The sequence below is a fragment of the Danio rerio genome, chromosome 11, assembly GCF_052040795.2.
Source record: "Danio rerio strain M-AB ecotype USA chromosome 11, GRCz13ab, whole genome shotgun sequence".
NCBI lineage: Eukaryota > Metazoa > Chordata > Actinopteri > Cypriniformes > Danionidae > Danio > Danio rerio.
Window position 1 is genome coordinate 36,191,549 of NC_141031.1, and position 20,164 is coordinate 36,211,712.

Consider the following 20,164-nt stretch of genomic DNA (forward strand, 5'->3'; position numbering starts at 1 on the left):
AATATCTTCTCTATGGTCAGAACCAAATGAACACTTGGGTCTGAATCACCGTTAACACTCTCTTAATCTCATCTCTTTTTGAAGCAGGACTCGCTTCAGAGGGCCAGACTAAAGATTGTGCGTCAAGGTTAAACGCAGCTGTAGGATGATGAAAAGCAGGAAATGGGCCATGTCTGCCTTTAGTTATTACTGAGGTAATGTATGTCGCCCTGGCAACAACAGCTTTTAAGTGAGGCTCCATTAAAGAGAAACGCTTCAGGTGAATTTGGGAAAGCGGACAGGATTTTAAAACTTTTTTTATTTTTTAAGTTACCGTCTATAAAGCTAGTCTATAGTTCTTTGTGCTTCTCTTGAAGGTTGTCCAGGCTTAGGATGCAGCCATCCACCGATCACCGTGAAATGAAGCTTCCAGAAATACCCACTGCTTGAGGAGAAGGCTTGTTGTTATCTCTCGCACTTACTGTAGCTCTTTGACTCAAGGCTAGACCCAAGGCAGACAGGACCTAGCAAAGAACTCGCATGTTAAAAATATAACATAAAGAAAAGGCTGAAGTCAGACAAATAAATGCATTGGAAAGCTAGGGTTTGTGACAGAAATAGCACGTCAGCCAAGAACTGCATAGTGACAACTCGGCTTCGATTTGAAGCAGCTTTTCAAGATAAATTTCTAGTGGGATTTGATCGAAAATGCTTCTTTTATAGCATAAAAGGTCAAGAGTTCACACATCTGTTTTTATTTCATAAAAAAAGAATGTGTTGATGAGAGTGGCTGTGAAAAAAAATAGTGGAATGGAAAATGCGCCTAAAAAAACGTCATGAGGGTGGCAGGAGAAGATGATAAATTTGTCTGACGCATTTCTGCTAATCTTGTAGTGCCCGTGGCTGACGGGCGGCCCGTCATATCCCTCCTTGCCTTGCTGCGGGGTCAGATAAGTGGTACACGTGAGGGCGATGACTGACAGCTCTGCCGGTGCTGCAGGCCACTTCAACAGTCTCCATTAACATATGCAGGCTTTGTTATCGCACAAATTCTCCTCTCAACTTGGAGAGCTCAGGGATGGTGTGCGGACAGCTGATACCTGCTCGGAGAGTTAGGTCAAATCATTCTCTCCGTGTTTGCCAATTTACTGTTTTTAGCAGTGACAATGCAAAAGTGGATGCTGTAGGGTTTTAGTGAGGTTATAAATGGAATTGTATTTGTGTAATTTAGGTGTTGAATGTGAATGCATTTCCTGCACACAAGTGCTGTTGACATTTTATGTTATTTAGGAATTAGCATGCAGTAGTTCTTATCATGCACAACATGTAGTAAAGGATTAATGTAGTCACCCGCATGTTGTTTGAAATTTTCTGGTTTTCACCTTCTGTGTGGAGCTTTTCATTTTAAATGTCTTTAAAAAAAAAATATATATATATATTATATATAATTTATATTTATATATAATTATTATATATATATATATATATTTTTGCACTCCTATATATATATATATATATATATATATATATATATATATATATATATATATATTTATATTTATATATATATATATATATATATATATATATATATATATATATATATATATTTATATTTATATATATATATATATATATATATATATATATATATATATATATATATATATATATATATATATATATATATTTATATTAGGGGATGACTGTTGCAGTGTAGCGGAGGCCAGCTAGTAAAGTGCTAAACAGATAAAACCTCAATATTTTGACCTAAATGCTAGAGGTCATGGTTTTTAGCCTCCTTAGTAGAGCAACCAACTGCCATGTGGAAGGTTGTCAGTTCGATTCAAGCTCTAATTAGGTTTGGTGGTGTAGGACCGGCGGGGGTTGAATTGGTGCCATGACCCGGATGGGAGTGAGGTTTAGAGTGGTGAGTGTAGCATAGGCCAGCTAGTGAAGTGCTTTGCAGGTAAAACCTCACTCCTCTGACCTCTAAAGGGGCTCTAGCGATAGACACTAGAGGTCATGGTCTTTAGCCTTCTTGGTAGAGCAACCACCTCCCATGTGGAAAGTTGACGGTTCGCTCACAGCTCAGATCAGGTTGTGTGGTGTAGAACTGGCAGGGGTTACATTGGTGCTATGACCCAGATGGGAGTGAGGTTCAGGGGGGTGAGTGTGGCATAGGCCAGCTAGTGAATTGCTTTGCAGGTAAAGCCTCACTCCTCTGACCTCTAAAGGGGCTCTAGCAATAGACACTAGAGGCCATGGTCTTTAGCCACTGACTTCCATGTGGAAGGTCGTCAGTTCAATCCGAGCTTAGATTGGGTTGTGTGGTGTAGGCCTGGCAGGGGTTACATTGGTGCCGTGACACAGATGGGAGTGAAGTTTAGGGGGATGAGTGTAGCAGAGGCAGCTAGTGAAGTGCTGTACAGGTAAAACCTCACTCCTCTGACCTCTAAAGATGCTCTAGGGCACAGGTGTCAAACTCAGTTCCAAAAGGGCCGCAGCTCTGCACAGTTTAGTCCCAACCCTAATTAAACACACCTGATGAAACTAATTGAGTCCTTCAGGCTTGTTTGAAACCTACAGGTAAGTGTGTAGCAGGGTTTTAGCTAAACTGTGCAGGGCTTCGGCCGTCCAGGAATTGAGTTTGACACCCCTGCTCTAGGGATAGACACTAGAGGCCATGGTTTTTAGCCATCTTGGTAGAGCAACCAACCCCCATGTGGAAAGACGCTGGTTTGATCACAGCTGAGAGCAGGTTGGGTGCTGTAGAACCGGCCGGGGTTACAGAGGCATTGATAATGAAATGGTTCAATAAAAATACTCAATAAAATATAAAACACTATATTTGTCTAAAAGACTATATTAGTTTTATTTGGTAATTCAGAATAAAGGTATTCCATGTACTTTGAAAAAAGCTTCTTAAAAACATAATCACACAAAAAATAAAAGTGTACTCAATCTCAAGTGGAATTATTGAAGGCGAATAAATAATGACAAAAAATTTCAACTTTGAGTGTACTATCCCTTTAAGTTCACTAAGGATGCATTTATTTGATTAAAGTTATCCCTCCAATGTTCCTCTAATCACGTGATCCTCTAATATGAATTATAAACTGCCAAAAATCTGTACTATAATAAAATAATTTTAATTAAAAAAAAAATAGTTCAAAATAAGGACAAAAAAACAACAGAATTTACCATCAACAAACCTAAAAAAAAAACGGCTGCAAAAAAAAAATTGTCTCACTGTCTTCATACAATTACATTACACCTAATTTTCAATTTTCCTCAAACGCCTCCTCTACTTTCCCACTCATCCTGGTGTTCTCTTCCTCCCCCTGTCCCTGATGAATTATCGATCACCCTTTGTGGTTTTATCCGAAGTCTCTCAAAACTCCCGGCTCTGTCTGTCATGCTAGCTGCTGAGGGATTGTTTTGGAGGCCACCACTCTGTAATTGAAAGCGTGGCCAGAAAGACGAATGGTCCCACCGGCAACTTCACTCTGGAGGAAAGCTGCAACTGCTTGTGTAAGAAACAGTAACACATACTCACAAACACAAACACACAATATGCCCGCCTTAGGCTTCACAAAACCAAGCTCATGCTAGCTCGCTACATTACATGTCAAGGATGGATTCGGTGTCAAGAGACCGCCTGACAGAAAGAACTGTCAAGTAGCTTTCTAAATCCCTCAATGGAGCTTGATGGTGGAGGTTGTAATGGGTCTTGAGGAAGACATGCCATCTGTTGGGTACTGTAGCTAAGAGCAGAGAAAACTACAGTTAGCTTAGCCATTAGCGTGCTTTGAAGAAATGCAATTGTCTCACTTTCCTTTTTTTAAATAAATGACCCACTTTTTTTACTCTTATCTAAGATGTTTGTTCATAAAAGTTTGAGTTTGCAGCATATGTGACGTAATAAAGCTAGATTGGAAGCATGGTCTTAATGCATTCTCAGTGACATGCTAACTTTCATCCTCACAGGCCCATGTTGTTCGCCAACTCGAACAGAGGCTTTTTCGCCACTCACGTGGAACTAATTTCTGAGAGCAGAAAGTTGTCATGTTCATTTTTTTCTCCCTGCTCTCTACCTCTGTTGTGCTTCAGTATTCTGTCAGGCATCGAGAGTCCGTGCCAGTTTTTGTGTATTCGAAATCCTGACAAACTTGATCTGACATGAACTTCACATGCTGACAGCTTCTGAATAAAAGCCATTTACTTACCTATGTTTTCCTCGGTCATAGAATGTTCAAGGTGATTTATAAAGCAGAATGTTAGTGTATCAACAACCTTTTCCTGTTTACAACAGGAAAACAACAGGATCGAATATTTTCGACTTGAACACAGCTTTAACAAAAGATCGACTGACCAGTAATATGTCCATCTACACTGAAAATGAAGATTTTATACACAGTTACAGCCATTAGAACACATTTGAAGTTTGATATATTGTTAATCAATAAGTTTTTGCCTTGAAGTCTGATTTATTTATTCAGTTATAGTTGTACCTCATGTTACATAGTTTGCACATAGCGATATCATTCATTCATTTACTTTTAAGCTTAGTCTCTTTATTACTAAGGGGTTGCCACATCGGAATGAACCGCCAACTTATCCAGCACATGTTTTACGCAGTGGATGCCCTTCCAGCTGCAACCCATCACTCGGAAACACCCATACCCATTTACACAATCTGCTTGTTAAGTGTGACGTCACGCGAAGCGGCTTCCGGGTCCAATCGCTCTATTCAAATGTATAGGGAGACTCATGAAGTGGTAATTATAAACGTTTACAAAGCAATTTAATACTTTTAAAAATCCAGATCGCAATATATATGTCCATGCCTAATATTCGATGGCCAGAAAGGCATTCATTTTTTTTATAAATTGTTAAAACTTTGGTATTTGTGATGCACCAAGCCTAGTGATCGTTGTGTACATTGACTTTATATAAAATAACTTTAATGTGTGATATGAATTAAAAGTGATCATAAACTAATAATTTCTCAAGTCAAATGAGTGGCGGCTTGGACCTGGAAACAGTATTACATACGTCACCAACATGTTATCACTTAACAAGCAGATGGACAATTTAGCTTGCCCAATTCACCTATAGCGCATGTCTTTGAACTTGTGAGGGAAAGTTTAAAGACTTCCAGAGAGAAGACGAGAGCCAACTGATTCATTCAAGGCTTGATTTAGCAACCTTCTTGCTGTGAGGTGACAGCGCTACCCACTGCGCCACCCAGCAATACCATTGTGAGCATTTATTCTTCTGTGATATTTCTTATTGCAAAAACAGCCACCAACATAACAAAAGGGTTGTAAACTGGAAAAGTATACAAGGGTTAATATACAAATATGCATGTACAATTTTTAAAACATATAAAAAGTACTGTATCTAACAATGGTAAATAATTCTGCCATTATTGCTGACATTAAAAGGCCATTATTTTTGTTTTTACAGCACAATTAAAAATGTCTGACTAATTTATTACCTATTTTAAGCCCAGTATGCGTGAATGACACTGAACAGACAACAGCACACAGTGTACACGTGCTTGTGTAAAAGCGAGCGAGCCAGGGAGAGAGAGAGAGAACGAACCGGAGATTCTTGACAAGATAAATCATCAACAACCACACGAGCCATCTCTCCTCCAGCCCGGCCCTGCTGACGCTGAAGAAAAGCTAAGGTTGAGCTGTTTGCTGCGGCTCCTTCACCACAGACTCACTTTACGAGAGCCTCTGAGCTGCACCCATCTGTATTCATCTGTCTCCATTTTCATTGTGTTTCCCCATGTTGCGGTAGAGACGCTGATGCAAACTGTACCAAATGCCAGCCATATTTCTGAGACTGCTGATGCTACACAAACCCACTTTACCCAGAAGTCCAGTGCTTTGTCATGAGTGACATACTGACAGAGAGGCCTGTAGACAGCAGAAAAGGTTATGTCACTGCCATTACTGCGAACTACAGCAAACATGGGACAATATCGCAGTGAATGTGTTTTGCCAGGTAGAACATTTATGAATAAAATGACTGCAAGATACTATCTATCACAGGCGGAGATTTATGCAGGTTACAATACTGGAAATACTAACTTATCTTAAAAGTATTGAAACTCAATGCCATGGGAAAACATTGCCACAGCAGTTAAAATTTCAAGAATGACTTAATGTTATAGATTTTTACTACTGTTCCCGCCAGTTATTTGGATTACTCTGCCAATATTTTCACAAAATAATAAATTAAAAGAGAAAAATCTGTTGACATTGTTTTGAACCATGTAACAGTAAATCCTAAAACATTTAACAAAAGAAGAAACCAACCAGACTAACTTATATTGAGCTAAAACGTTCGTGAAGACAGTAGGTCAATGAATAAAATATAAAGCAGTTCTCAACATCCTTCAGGTAGTCCGACAGTGATTTTCTCATTAGTTATTGAATAATTATACTGAATGCTATAACTAGGGCTGTACATTATGATAAACACTCACCGGCCACTTTATTAGGTATACCTTAGTACTGGTTTGTTCCCCCCTTTTTTGCTCTCAGAACTGCCTTAAGCCTTTGTGGCATAGATTGAACAAGGTACTGGAAATATTCCTTTAGAGGTTTTGGTCCTTATTGACATGATAGCATCACACAATTGCTGCAGATTTGTCAGATGCACATCCATGATGAGAATCTCCTGGTCCACCACATTCCAAAGATGCTCTTTTGGGATCTGATGACTGTTGTGGCCTTTTAAATACAGTGAACTCATTGTCATGTTTAGGAAACCAGTCTGACATGATTTACAGTTTGACATGGGGTGTTATCCTGCAAGAAGTAACCATTAGAAGATGTGTTAAGGGATGAACATGGTCAGCAACAACCATGTCACGTTCATAGTCACTTAAATCACCTTTTTTCCCCATTCTGATGCTTGGTTTAATCTGCAGCAGATCGCCTTAACTATGTTTACATGCTTAAATGTACTGAGTTGCTGCCATGTATTTGGCTGATTAGAAATTTGCGTTAACGAGCAGTTGAACAGGTGTACCTAATAAAGTGAGTGTATATTGTAAGGGTAAAATAAAAATTCTAACATTCCATATTATGCAATTTCCTTTATATATATATATATATATATATATATATATATATATATATATATATATATATATATATATATATATATATATAAATATAATTTGGATGACCACAATCTTGATACAGTATGGAGAGAATTTTGCAAGTTTGAAAGTACAGTGTTTTCAATTTCTATGTTATTCGGCAACATTTTTTTGTTGTTGTTGTTGTTGTTATTTTGGCCTGTAATAATTAGTGTTTTACATTTCATTATTTTATATTTCTACATTCATGATAAAAATAAAGAAAATACATTTACAGAAAAGGTACTATGTTTTAATATATATCGCCATCAGGATATCAGACTTTTTTCATATCACCCAGCCCTAGCTATGACTTTAAATATCACCTATGATGAAAATCAGCTTTCGTAAGCTGTTTGGACCAAGTGGTGCTCACTGCAGAGCCATTTGGGCAGAGCTGAGCTCCAGCGAGGGGGTTAGGGGTGGGGTTGGTGTACGCATTAAAACAGCTTATAGGAGGAGGAGCGAGAGCTCATGCTCCCCCTCGCTGGAGCTCAGCTCTGCTCAAATGGCTCTGCAGCGAGCAGTGTTTCATTTGGACGGACCTGTGTGTAGGTATACTCTGTCCACAGTCATATTGGAGTGATAGAAACCCAACAAATCTTTTATTTTAAATTTCCTTTTGACTAATTTTGACTAGCATACTGGCACACGAGGATGATGGGTGGGGTGAAGCAGCATATTTGCATTTAAAGCCACAGGCTACAAAAAACAGCTACAATGAACTCATATACCAAAATGGACATATTCTGGAGGCTACAATACATTATCTGATGGGTATTTTTAGCTGAAACTTTACAGACTCATTCTGGAGACACCAAATGCTTATCTTAAAACTTGTAAAAAGGGTAAAATTGGTGCCCTTTAAGAAACTTCACTTTGTTTTGTAGTTTAACTTGATTTAACACTGCTATTCTGACATACCGAATATTTAGCTTATCTGTTGAAGTGCACAATTATATAAAAGAGAGATCAGCATTTGCGTATTGAGAAAGAGATGCACAAACAAACCCTTGTGTATTGAGTTCTCCAAACTTTTTTTTTTTTTTTGCGTGATTTAACTGAAACCTAAAATGCACATGGAGCCACTGAAAACTCTGGATAAACTCATAAAATGAAACTGGTGGGAGAGAATAGACTGTTGTGTGCCATAACACCAAAACCAAATATCATAATATCGTTACTTTTGACCAAATTAGTTTACAACACAGTGAAATATATCAGACTTTGGTTTGTTGCACAGAATATTTCCCACTCAGTGACTGATCAGGTTAAAATGTCTGCTGTATGTGTAATGTGATGTTATTTCTCCATTGCTCTTGTTCTTTTTTCACACTCAGTCAAACACTTTTTTCCCAATGGATTTTTCCCACGCCAGTTCTTACCTCAGTGTGAAAGACAGGGAGGGTGCAGTCTAATTGAATTCCGTGTCAAGCGTCTGGGGTTTGGCCATCTCATTAGCCTGCGGTTACTTGATGTCCCAGGACATTAAGCCACAGCCTGAAAAAAAAAAAGACCAAAAAGTCACCTTGTGACTCCCTGAAACAGAAATATCCCACATGTGCTTTCTCTTCTAAATAGGAGTGCCGAAGGGTCTAAGAATAGTGAACATACGGGAGAGCAGTATGGCCAAAATCTCAAAATATCTGTAATTGTATCATGGTTACAACAGTATAAATAGTTCCTCAGACATTTTTGCTGTAAATTCAACCCCCAGATAGTCAATACAGATCATGGAAACATTAGATTCAATACTTATTATACATTTGGTTTTGCAGGGTGGTTAGCACTCCCGCCTCCCGGCTGAGCCAGTTGGCATTTGGAGTTTGCATGTTCTCCTTGTCTTTGCGTGGGTTTCCTCCGGGTGCTCCGATCGAATTAGTTGAATAAACTAAATTGTCTATAGTGTGTCCATAGTGTGTATGGGTGTTTCCCAATTCTGGGTTGCGGCTGGTAGCATCCCCTGAGTAAAATGTATGCAGGAATAGATGGTGGATCATTCTGCTTCATGTTTTGTACATGCAAATATATTTACATTATCTAACACGTTATTATTAGGTGTGTGATGATACTGTATTTTTGTAGATATGTCATTTTTAACTCATGCTGATGTTAATATATTTTTAATAAACCTGTTTGTTAGGGAGGCACTGTGGCTCAGTGGTTAGAACTGTCGCCTCACAGCAAGAAGGTTGCTGGTTTGTGTCCCGGCTGGGCCAGTTTCTGTGTAGTGTTTGTATGTTCGCGTGTTTCCTCCGGGGACTACAGTTTCCACCAGTCCAAAGACATGCTTTATAGATTAATAGATGTAACAAAATTGGCTGTTTTGTGTAAGTGTGTGTGAATGTGAGAGTCTATGGGTTTTTTCCAGTACTGGGTTGCAGCTGGAAGGGCATTCGCTGCATAAAACAAATGCCGGATTAGTCTGCGGTTAATTCCGCTGTGGTGACCCCTGATTAATAAGAGACTAAGCCGAAGGAAAATGAATGAATGTGTGGTTGTTTGTTTGGCTGTGTCAGGTTGTCAGGTTAATAAACATCTTAGTGGCTGATGAGTATCATAAACACGATAAGTCATACTGTACTCACACTCTCAATTACTATAAGAGACCATTTGAAATCTGAAGTAGAGTTAGTTTCATCAAAGAATATAATGTTGCCTATAGTTTGACACAAAGAGAAACGTGCTAGGTCCTCTGCACTAGAAATGTGCCTGAATAAATGTGAATGCTTTCATTTGCTCATCTAGTAAATGAACATTGTATTATTGTTGATGAAAAACACGAGATTAAAATGTATTTAAAAAAGCAATAAGACATTGAATAATTAAATAATTAAAACATTATATAATTTTTTTTTTTTTTTTGTTATCTGCTACATTGGGCATGTTTGTTGATTAGATGAACGGATTTATTTAGTCATGTACAGTAACTGGTGGAGCAAACCTGTGTAGTTTCTGTTTTTGTCAAGCTAATTTCTGTTGAAAACATTAACACTAAGCTGAAATGATCATCATACAAGCAAATGTTAACTTTACGAATGACCACAATGTTGATGTGATGTTGCCAGCACATTTGAGATATTGTAGGTCAATCAATTCATCTTGTGAGCAAGTCACACTGACATAAAATCTTTCACATCAGTATGACGTCTATGTTTTGATTGAGTATTTGCAGGGTGGCACAATGGCTCAGTGGTTAGCACTGTCTCCTCTCAGCAAGAGGTTCGCTGGTTTAAGTGTCAACTGGGCCAGTTGGGTTTTCTATGTGGAGCTTTTCTCCCTGTGTTCTCATGGGTTTAATCCGGGTGCTCCGGTTTCTCTCAGTCCAAAGACATTTTAATTCAATTCAATCAACTTTTGTTTATGTATCGCTTTTACAATATATATTGTGTCAAAGCAGCTTCACAAAGAAGATTATAGTTAATTGAAACAGTGTCAGTCCAGTTTTCAGAGTTTAAGTTCAAGCTGACATGAGCTGTAGGTAAATTAGATTAACTAAATTGGCCGTAGTGTATAAGCGTGGGTGTTTTAACCACCTACTACTACACCTTGCGTTTTTGATGTTGTGCTCTGTGTCAGCCGTGTCTTTTTCATTCTCCAATCAAATGAAAGCAGAGGCGGGGTTTCTGTTGAGGTGACAGCAATGTTTGTGGTAAGACGACTACGGAGAAGGAGGAGAGAGTAGTGGTCGTTGTTTCAAGTTATTCAGAGCTATATGACTTCAGAAATCTTGAATACCACAATATTATTAAATATTGCAATTATAACAATATCAACAGCAACACTCGCACACAATACAAAGCTGATTTATTAATTGCCTAGTGACATAAAAAGGTGTTTTTCTTCTCAGCAAAAAAAGGCAATGTGGTGTGCCTTGTGTTTTTGGAACATAAAAGTGTGTTCCGTGTGATCAGCCCCTTAAGCCACCTATCCACTGCACACAACAAGCAACAGACCGGAAGTCATTCATTTCTAATAGTGTAGTCTGGGAGCTGCGTGGAGTTCCATTCATCTCCGTATGCGGAAAATTCTGATCCGATTTGAGCCATGAATGCGTTGAAATATTTTAACTTCTGCAACTAGACCGTATACAAACGGGATGTGATGTATCCCAGTGTTGTTCGAGCGGGTCCACACACGAGAGATGAAAAATAGCATTATTTTATTTTATTATTATTTTTTTTTATCTGAAAAATAGGCCATATTTAAAAGGAAAAAAAAAACATTTCTAGTCATAAATGAGTAATAATAAATATTAAATTATTTTTAATCTTGTTTCCACATTCCCTCCAAAATTTTTGCAGTCTATAGCTTCTTTCACACAGTGATACCAGTAAATATTTGGAAAATGTCCAGAATAACTTTACACGTAAATTCAAAAATTGTGATGTTTACACAAAGACGGACGTTACAGAATTTTTCCAGGAAAAGGCTGGTCACACGCCCATTCCAAAATACTATTAAATTCTAACATCATTAACCAGAAATGACCTCTAAACGGCTACGCTTGTATCTGTAAACATTTCACTACATTACAAACTCTGTGGATGGATAAGTATTGTAAACAACTTTGATGAAAACATATAGAGGAACGCTTTTGCATGTTGAGATGTTCATAATATAAACATAGTATGACTGCTTCACATGCATCAGAGCTTAAAGGTAAACAAACAGCGGTTTATCATAAGCATTTTATTGATAATGTTAACACAGTAGGCATTAAAAAGGAACATATAAATGTTATCTGACTTACATCTAGCAGCTAGTGTGTCTGGAAAAATATTCAAAGGCTTTTATTTTCATAAACTGAGCGGATGTGAACGTGTCTTAATGTACTGATTGGCTGAAGTAGACGTCTCAAGTTTTAAACGCACTCTTTCCGGCAATCCTTCTTTTGCATTCAGACAGAGCAGCATTCCGGCAAATTACTGATAATGTTACAACTTCTCTTTGCGCAAAATAGCTGGAACGAATTTACCGGTATTGTCAAAAAGGGCCTGTTCACATATACAGACCTTTCTGGAAAATTGCCGGTAATTATCCAGAAAGTCTGTTTGTGTGAATAGGGTTTATAATGAGTTTCTAGCATTCATTCAATCATTTATTTATTCATTCATTCATTCATTCATTCATTCAACCATGGTGAACGCACAGAGAATAAAGGCTCTTGCCTTAGCACCACTTTATTTCTGACACCACCACGAGAATCAGCTTCCCATGGTACACAACAAACCTAAATATTCTATGCAAATGCCACTAGGGGGTGTATTCCGACAGCCGCGTCTGAATGTCGTGTGCAGTGAAAAAGGCAGCATTAGGGTGTCTTTCCGAGCTCGGAGCTCTCTCCCCGGACCGCATATCCTATTCAGTCAAATATCAACTCATGAAATGAGTATCTGCATTGTTCCTTGAAAACACAAAAAGTCAACCTTTTAAATTGCCACCTGAATGGTCAACAAATGTGTAAACACGCTATACTTTAATGTCAGAAAAAAATATGCCATGGCATGAATTGTGTGCAGATTATAGGTTTGTAAAGTGTATGCCGTCAAACTACCTAGTCCTACTCTAAGCGCACCCACTGTTCAGTCTAACATCGGAGGTTATTTACACACATAATGATGTCAGATCGTGTCGATTCTGCTGGAACGCTGGCAATAAAAGTGCCACCATAAAGGCGATTAGAATTGATGGTTGGTGTTGTCGTGTAACAGGACTTCAAATATGCATTTACAGCACATATGATTGCTTTTTTAAGTGGCCCCAGAGCTCTACACGTTTGTGTTAATAGGCGCCATTGCCCACCCGAAGTCGTCGCTGAACGCTTCTAAATAAGTAATAATGCACGTATGAATAAATAAAGAACAATGTCAGCTCGAGATCGGCCATCAGAGACGATCCATTCCAGGTAAGTGCTGCAGTCAAAGGAGTTTTGATTATTTATTTAATTACCTGCATGATCCGCCAGAGGGAGAGGCCAGCAAAAGCCATTTCCTGCTTTTCATCCCGGTAGGAAGAGTTGCATTGTGGGTCGTCTCCCACGGCGAGGGCTCTGGGGGACATGAAAAATGCATCAGCGCTACAAGGGAGATCGGGGAATGGAAAGATGTAAGAAATTATCCCTTGATCCTGTTTGTAAACATGCTTTCGCCATTTAGCTGAAGTTTTGCATGGAGGTGAACTTTTGGACCACGAGAGTTCGCAGCATAAGAACCGCAATCACTTCGTTCTATACCAGCGCTAATAAGCATAACGGCTGTGAAGAGGCTGTGGCTGTGTGCCAAGAGTCGACAGGCTGTTAATAATTCAGTAGAGCTCAATAAAGTTTTTTTTTTTATAATGATTTTGAATGAATTATTGAGGGAGCCAAACGCGAGGCTCCGCAGTAAGCAGACTTTTCTAACATCAAGCACAGTTTTGGCCCCTTCTCAACCCTGCAGGAGCAGCCGAGGGTCAGATCGCCCAGCGAGACCATGCTAAGACTTGTATCAAGCGCATTTGATTGGCAGTTTCAATGAGTAACGGCTGTGTGACTTACAAGGACGCGGCAGATTCGGCTTCGTTTATCCCTAAAGTCGTCCCGGCAGTAATTTCTCTTACCTTCATTTTGACGCTCCTGTCAGACTCGCGCACCGTCTTGTTTTCTGTGCTGCTCCGTCCAGACTAAAACTTCAATTTACTGTGCCATTCGGTCCTGACAGTAATGTCGAGCGCTGCTCCAGAACGAGCCACATGGAGCCAAAAAATTTCAATTCAATCTACTGTTATGGGCGTTGGACTTGTTCTCCCTTGCCTTAGAAGACAGTGGGATCTATTTACTTTATCAGTGAGGTATAATCTGAAAACACACTGGCACACACACATATGTGACTCTCCAACAACCTGTCACGTTTTTCTCTCTGGGGGAGCGAATGCATATTGATCTGACGGCAAACTCTTTACACCAAAGGGCCATTAGGGCGACACATTACTTCCTGTGCGTCTCACTCCCTGTACTTACAGCTGAGCCCTGAGTAAGAGATCCATTGTGCGAATGACACACTGGGCTGTTTTGACTGCTGCTGTCATTCATAGTGGTGTCTGTCTTGTGTGGGGTTGCACATTGCTCAGGTTACCAAGGACGGGGAGCGCAGGGACAGAGATAGAGACGCACAGTAACCCTCAAGGCTGAATGAAATGAATGACTGGCAGTGGCCAAGAATGGACTGAATGCAGGAAGGGAGCTAATTGTGCAAAAGCCATTCAGAGCTGAGCAAAATATAAATAGTAGACTGGGGATAATAGATGTCACCACAGAGGAGATTTCTCAGAGTCAGTTTCTGTGTAGGAAAAAAAAATAATTCATACAGGTAGGCACAGAAAAGTGTTGGTTTCAAAAGTCAGCTCAGTTTTTTGAATGTTATAGCTTAAAGATCCAGTTTTTTGAGCATGCTTTCTCTGGTTATTAAAGATTTTGAAGCAATATTGTTATGGTAAAACTATTTTGAAAATTGTCTGCACCTGGGCGGCATGGTGACTCAGTGGTTAGCACTGTTGCCTCACAGCAAGAAGGTCATTGGTTCAAGTCCCGGCTGGGCCAGTTAGCATTTCTGTGGAGCTTGCATGTTCTCCCTTTGCTCGCGTGGGTTTCCTTCGGGTGCTCTGGATTCCTCCACAGTCGGAAGACCTGCAATATAGGTGAATTGTATAAACTAAATTGGCCATAGTGTGTGGGTGTATGGTTGTTTTCCAGTACTGGGTTGCGGGTTTACTGCTGTGTAAAACATATGCCAAAGATTAGTTGGCGGTTCATTCCACTGTGGTGAAAAGGAATGAACGTTGGCACCTGATCAGATTTTGGTGACGCTTTTTTTTAATCACATTTGTTTATTGATCTTCATTAGAAAGATGATGTATCCAGTAGGGCTAGGCGATAAAAACGATATCGTTATTTATTGACCGAACACTATTGTCAATAACGGAAAAACAATTCTGCTGCTAAGCATGCATCTTGGAAGAAATATTAATAAGATTAGGGTGTAAGTTGTCATTTACAATGGAGGCACGAGACTTGTTCAACGCACACATGGGAACGATGCGCGAACATTTTCCAGGTACACCTAGTTGAGAAACATCTGAACCATTGAGAATCCCGCGAACGCACCGCAATTCATGCAAGTAGAACTAACAAATCTGCTTTACACTTAGAACTAACAACATATTTCGGTAATAACGGCAGACTAATTACCTCAGACCAAAACAGCGCATCCTAGAAACACTGCAGTGCTTTTTACCTTTCTCCATAAACTTGTAACAGCTGCAGCAATGATTTGTCCATTTGTCATCCTCTGAGAAAATAGTTGATGGTTGTCTAGTTAAGAAAAATGTAAGGGAAGAGCGAATGCAAAGCGCATTGAAAACAGTGAAGGAAACCATGCACTCATGCTTGTCACTTCAGATCAGAATAAAACACGTGAAATTGAGTGTCGTATAGCAGCAGTGAGGAGATTTGTAATTAAAAAAAAGAAGTGATGATGTCGCCAGAATGGCTTGTTGGTTTCTTTTCTTGTGCATCCCAGCCACTAGCTCCACATCTGGATAAGTATTTAGCATATGGGGTAATATAGTCATTCAACTTCACAATTCGTAATGTTGCAGTATGTATTTAAATAATGATGGTTAGTTCTTTTATTTGAAAGCTAAGATTTGATCATCGTTTGTTTTGTTTAGAGTTTGAGGTTTGATACTGTATCATTATCATTGACGCCTTACAGCTGTTAATCAACCTTTACCATTGCACACACTTTGTAACATTTTATTCATCAAGTTTGAGTGTCTTTAACACTTATGTTTGTTTTATTATAAAGAGATGAGATATTTTGTTTTAAACATTTTTTTTTGTTTTTGGCAATAAAACTATTTGCCTTGGCAATGTTTGTGAATTAAAATAAAGTGGTTAAACAAAAATAATAATAATAAAATCCTGATATTTCTAAATGTATTGTTAAAAAATATTCAATAATTATAGATATCGAATGATATGAAACATGATATTGTGATGATTATTTTTTGCAACATCGTCCAGCTCTAGTATCAGGCATGCTCAATTGGCAGTTTCAATGAGTAAATGTTGTGTGACTTACTGTACAAAGGTCATGCCAAATTCACTTTCAAATATCTTTTTTGTATTTTTATGCGATTACTTTAAATACAGGGGCACATTATCATACAATCATTCATACCTACTCATAAACTTGTGTTTAGACTCTAATTTTGATACAGACAGAACACCTACCTTCCTGTTGTTGTTTTTTCCAATGTAAACAGGCACAAGACTGATGCACCTAACCCTAACCCTAACATAGGAGTTCATGAGTAGTTAAGAATGAATTCATTATAATGTGCCCGTCCAAGTAAAGTGATGACATAAAGCTACTGTGCATTAACAGGTCATGAGTTCCTGTCAGTTACATTTAGCTAAAACTACGTAGCAATTATTCACACAAGAACTCATGTGATTTTATTATTCATTCATTCATTCATTTTCCTTTGGCTTTGTCGATTATTTACCAGCGGTTGCTATGGTCTTCCTAGTTGCTATGGTCTTCTTAGTTGCATGGTGGCACTTTAGAAGTCTCCATGAGATCCTGATCCCTATATTGTTCATGTTATTTCTTCATTGCAAGCACCACACACATTTTATTCAGATTTGTTTCTACAAATCTATCTAGCTTATTCATGAAACGCCAGCAGAAAGAATTCTGTGTAAATTGTTCATAAATCCATTCTTATGTAAATGATCTCACTAAATTGAATGTGGCAATTTCCACAGCAAACGTTTTTACAAATGATTTCAACGGAAATGTGTTCTGCTTGTATTTCATGAATGAAAGCAGTGGTTTTAGCGGGGAAATTAATTTCTGTTAAGAGTAATTCATTTATTTGAATTAAGGTAAATAATATACTAAACCTAAAATACACTCAAACATTTATAGGTTTCTTAACAAGGCAGAAGATCAGACCTCCGCTGACATCAACTGGTCTTTAACTGCACTTCTGATGCCAGCTGAAAGCATGCATATGTGTGATTATGATATTTTTGACACATTTTTCTTGCTTTAATTGGCTGCTTTTCAGATTGCAGATGCAGGGGTGGCTATGTTTAGACCTCTTGGAACAGAAAAATTGACAATTTTCTTCCACAGTTGGTCCATGCCTGAGCAGATGGCTTCATTTCTAGCATAGGGATATATTTAAATGAGATTTTATTATGATCAGGGCTAACATTTTTAAGTCAAAATGATGTGCCTGATGGAATCCTGCTTCAGACTTTGTGGACAACGTGTTTGCCTTATTGTCTATTGCAAAGCATCCTACAAGACAAGAAAAAACACCATTTTACAAAAAAACAAAAATAAATAAATAAAATAAAAATATCAAAGTAACTTAAATTGCAACTATCACAGCATGTGAAGAAGAAAGCGAAAAGGAAAAAGAAAGACACGCAACCACGCTTTGTCTCATTCAGGCAGAATTGTTTGCCTGCCAACTCTGAGCATCAGACTCCTAAGGAGAAAAGCTAGAGTACAGAAGCACAAAACATCACAATGCCAGCCGAATCCCACAGATCTAAAAGCAAACACACTCTTTCATTCCTCTTAAAGAAATATAGCCTCCTTCATCTCAGAAAAACAAGCTCTCAAAGCTATAGCCAAATGTTCTATTAATCAGACCTGGCAAAGAAATGATGAGAATGTTTCAACAATGACTAAAGGGATAGAAAATCGTGCTTGTATGGCTACATATGAATCTTGCTGTAAAGTTAAAGGGGGAAAATAGCTACAGTCAGGATTTACTTGAGACACTCTGTAAACAAAATAAATAAATAAATAAATATTAACAACTAGTTTTACTGTATATGCATTTGAAGGATTTTTTGTATTATTTCAGAAAAAAATGTATGGAAATACAGTTGAAGTCATAATTTTTAGCCCTTTTTTTAATGTTATTATCTTTCAAATATTTCCCAAGCAATGTTTAACCGACTAATTCATTTTCACATAATTTCCTTTAATATTTTTGTTTTTTGGGGAAACTTTTTTTTTTCTTTATGGCTGAAATGAAATAAGTTTTTGTTTATTTGTTTTTTTTTTTTTACAAACTTAGGGTCAATAATATTAGCCCCCTTTGTGTATCTTTTTCCTGTTCTTTTCTCTTTTTTTTTCTCAATTGGCCACGAAACAAATTAATGTTTTCCCCAACATAGGCTCATTCTGAAAATGTACCCCTATATACATTTCTGAAGATCGCAAATTATGTAGCCAGAGGAATGTATGGCAGCATTGCGTCTTTAAAACGAACACGATTGGCCAATTTGATGCAGTTCCTTTTTACACTTACCAGCTGAATGCTTACCTCTGTGTAGACTATTGTGATGCGCAGATGGCTCATGGATAATTCACAGATCGGGCGGGTTGGGTAATAAAAAAATACTTTGTGATTAAAAGTGGGTGGATGAGATTAATTATTAATGATTTTTGCTTTTCATTTTTATATTAAATTCTGTCAAATACGAATGTGTTTTGATAAATTTTTCTACAAGCAAACGGGCCCTAATTTTTGAAAAACAAAAATGTGCACATGGTGGAGGTCCATAACATAGCTGGTGTTTTAAGCTGAAGTGTCATGGTTTTTGTTATCTTTTTTGCTGTAACAAACTTGTTTTCATAGATAAATATTGCTTTAAAACCGTTTACAATTAGCGTATTATTTTATTATCAGAGATGCACAGATTAGCTCACCAAATCTGCTGTTAGTAGCAAACAATCCACACTGACCTATAGTCATGCTTAAAACAAAGAATTTGAATTATTAAAGTGACGATCAGGTGCAGATTGGGTGCAGATGTATATGTATATCCAGATAAAATTTTATGTGCAGGTGGGTGGCGGGTGGATAGTAAATATGAAGCCATGGATTCGGTTGAGATTTCAGCTAATCTGTGCATCTCTAGGGGACGGGTTTTCCACTGTTACCAGATTGTCCAGTGGCTCACTCCGATTGTCAGAGGATTTGAAACACAGGGCAGAGTTGAACGTGACAACGGGGTTTGAGTCTGGTGAAGAACAGTTGCAGAAAGTGGGTAAGACAAAAACAGAAGTAAAAAAAAAAATAAAAGAAACAAGTAAATGACAGGGTGAGAATGTGGTAAAATCTAAAAACGTGGTAAACATCAGGTGAGGGATTTTCTTTTTCTGGATTGCTTTTTAAAACACTGTCGGTTGGGTATTGGAAAGTGGGTGTGTGAATTTACAAGAGAACGGCATGTGGGAATGGCACTCGCAAGAGAATCTGAGATCTTCAAAAGCGTACACAGCAGCCTGGCACAATCGCGAAAACAAAAACTGCAAAAATTGTAGCTCCTGGGACATATTTGGCGCTCTCCAGAAATGTATATAGTGGTACATAATCAGAATGAGCCTGGGTTGGTTTTTCCACAACTTTCCAAATTAACCTAATTTGCCTAGTTAACATAATAACCTATTTATAATATAATGGTTACGTATTTCTTGTTATTATATATTTTTAAATCGCTTCTTTATACTTACTTATTACTTACTTATTACTTCTTTTTTCTCTTGAAAAATATTATTCAAATAATTAAAAATTCAAAAAGAGGCCTAATCATTTTGACAAAATAACTGTATTTAAATTAATTATGCAACCTGATTTACTAAAATATGTTTGAATTAATTTATTTGTATTTATGCTATTGTTTAACACCCAAAATAAATAAATAAATAAATAAATAAATAAATAAATGTGATGTAGATGTTATTATGCCTATTACAAATTTTGCTATGAAATATGACACAGCAGCCTTTCTACTGTATGATTACAGTAGGAAAAACATTGAATCATCAGTTGCAATCAGGAGTGAGTTATTTCTTCAAATACAACTATTGTTTATATAATTATTCATAAAATTATTCCGAGATGTGAGTAGAGGACGTGTTATAAAAGAGAACAAGGTCTGGGTTC

General features: G+C 37.8%; 1 long non-coding RNA gene across 2 annotated transcripts; it reads right to left on the bottom strand.

The window, feature by feature from the left end:
- Positions 1-5,276: 5,276 nt before the first annotated feature.
- LOC103911847 (uncharacterized) lies at positions 5,277-14,603 on the bottom strand. 2 transcript variants are annotated; one of them, XR_015502775.1, is made up of 4 exons: positions 13,745-14,603; positions 13,097-13,196; positions 8,530-8,644; positions 5,277-5,912 (listed from the first exon to the last, which is right to left on the bottom strand). It is a non-coding gene; the product is annotated as an uncharacterized LOC103911847 (long non-coding RNA). The 2 variants fall into 2 exon arrangements; XR_015502776.1 differs by lacking the exon at positions 5,277-5,912 and having other exon boundaries at positions 8,195-8,644.
- Positions 14,604-20,164: the final 5,561 nt, after the last annotated feature.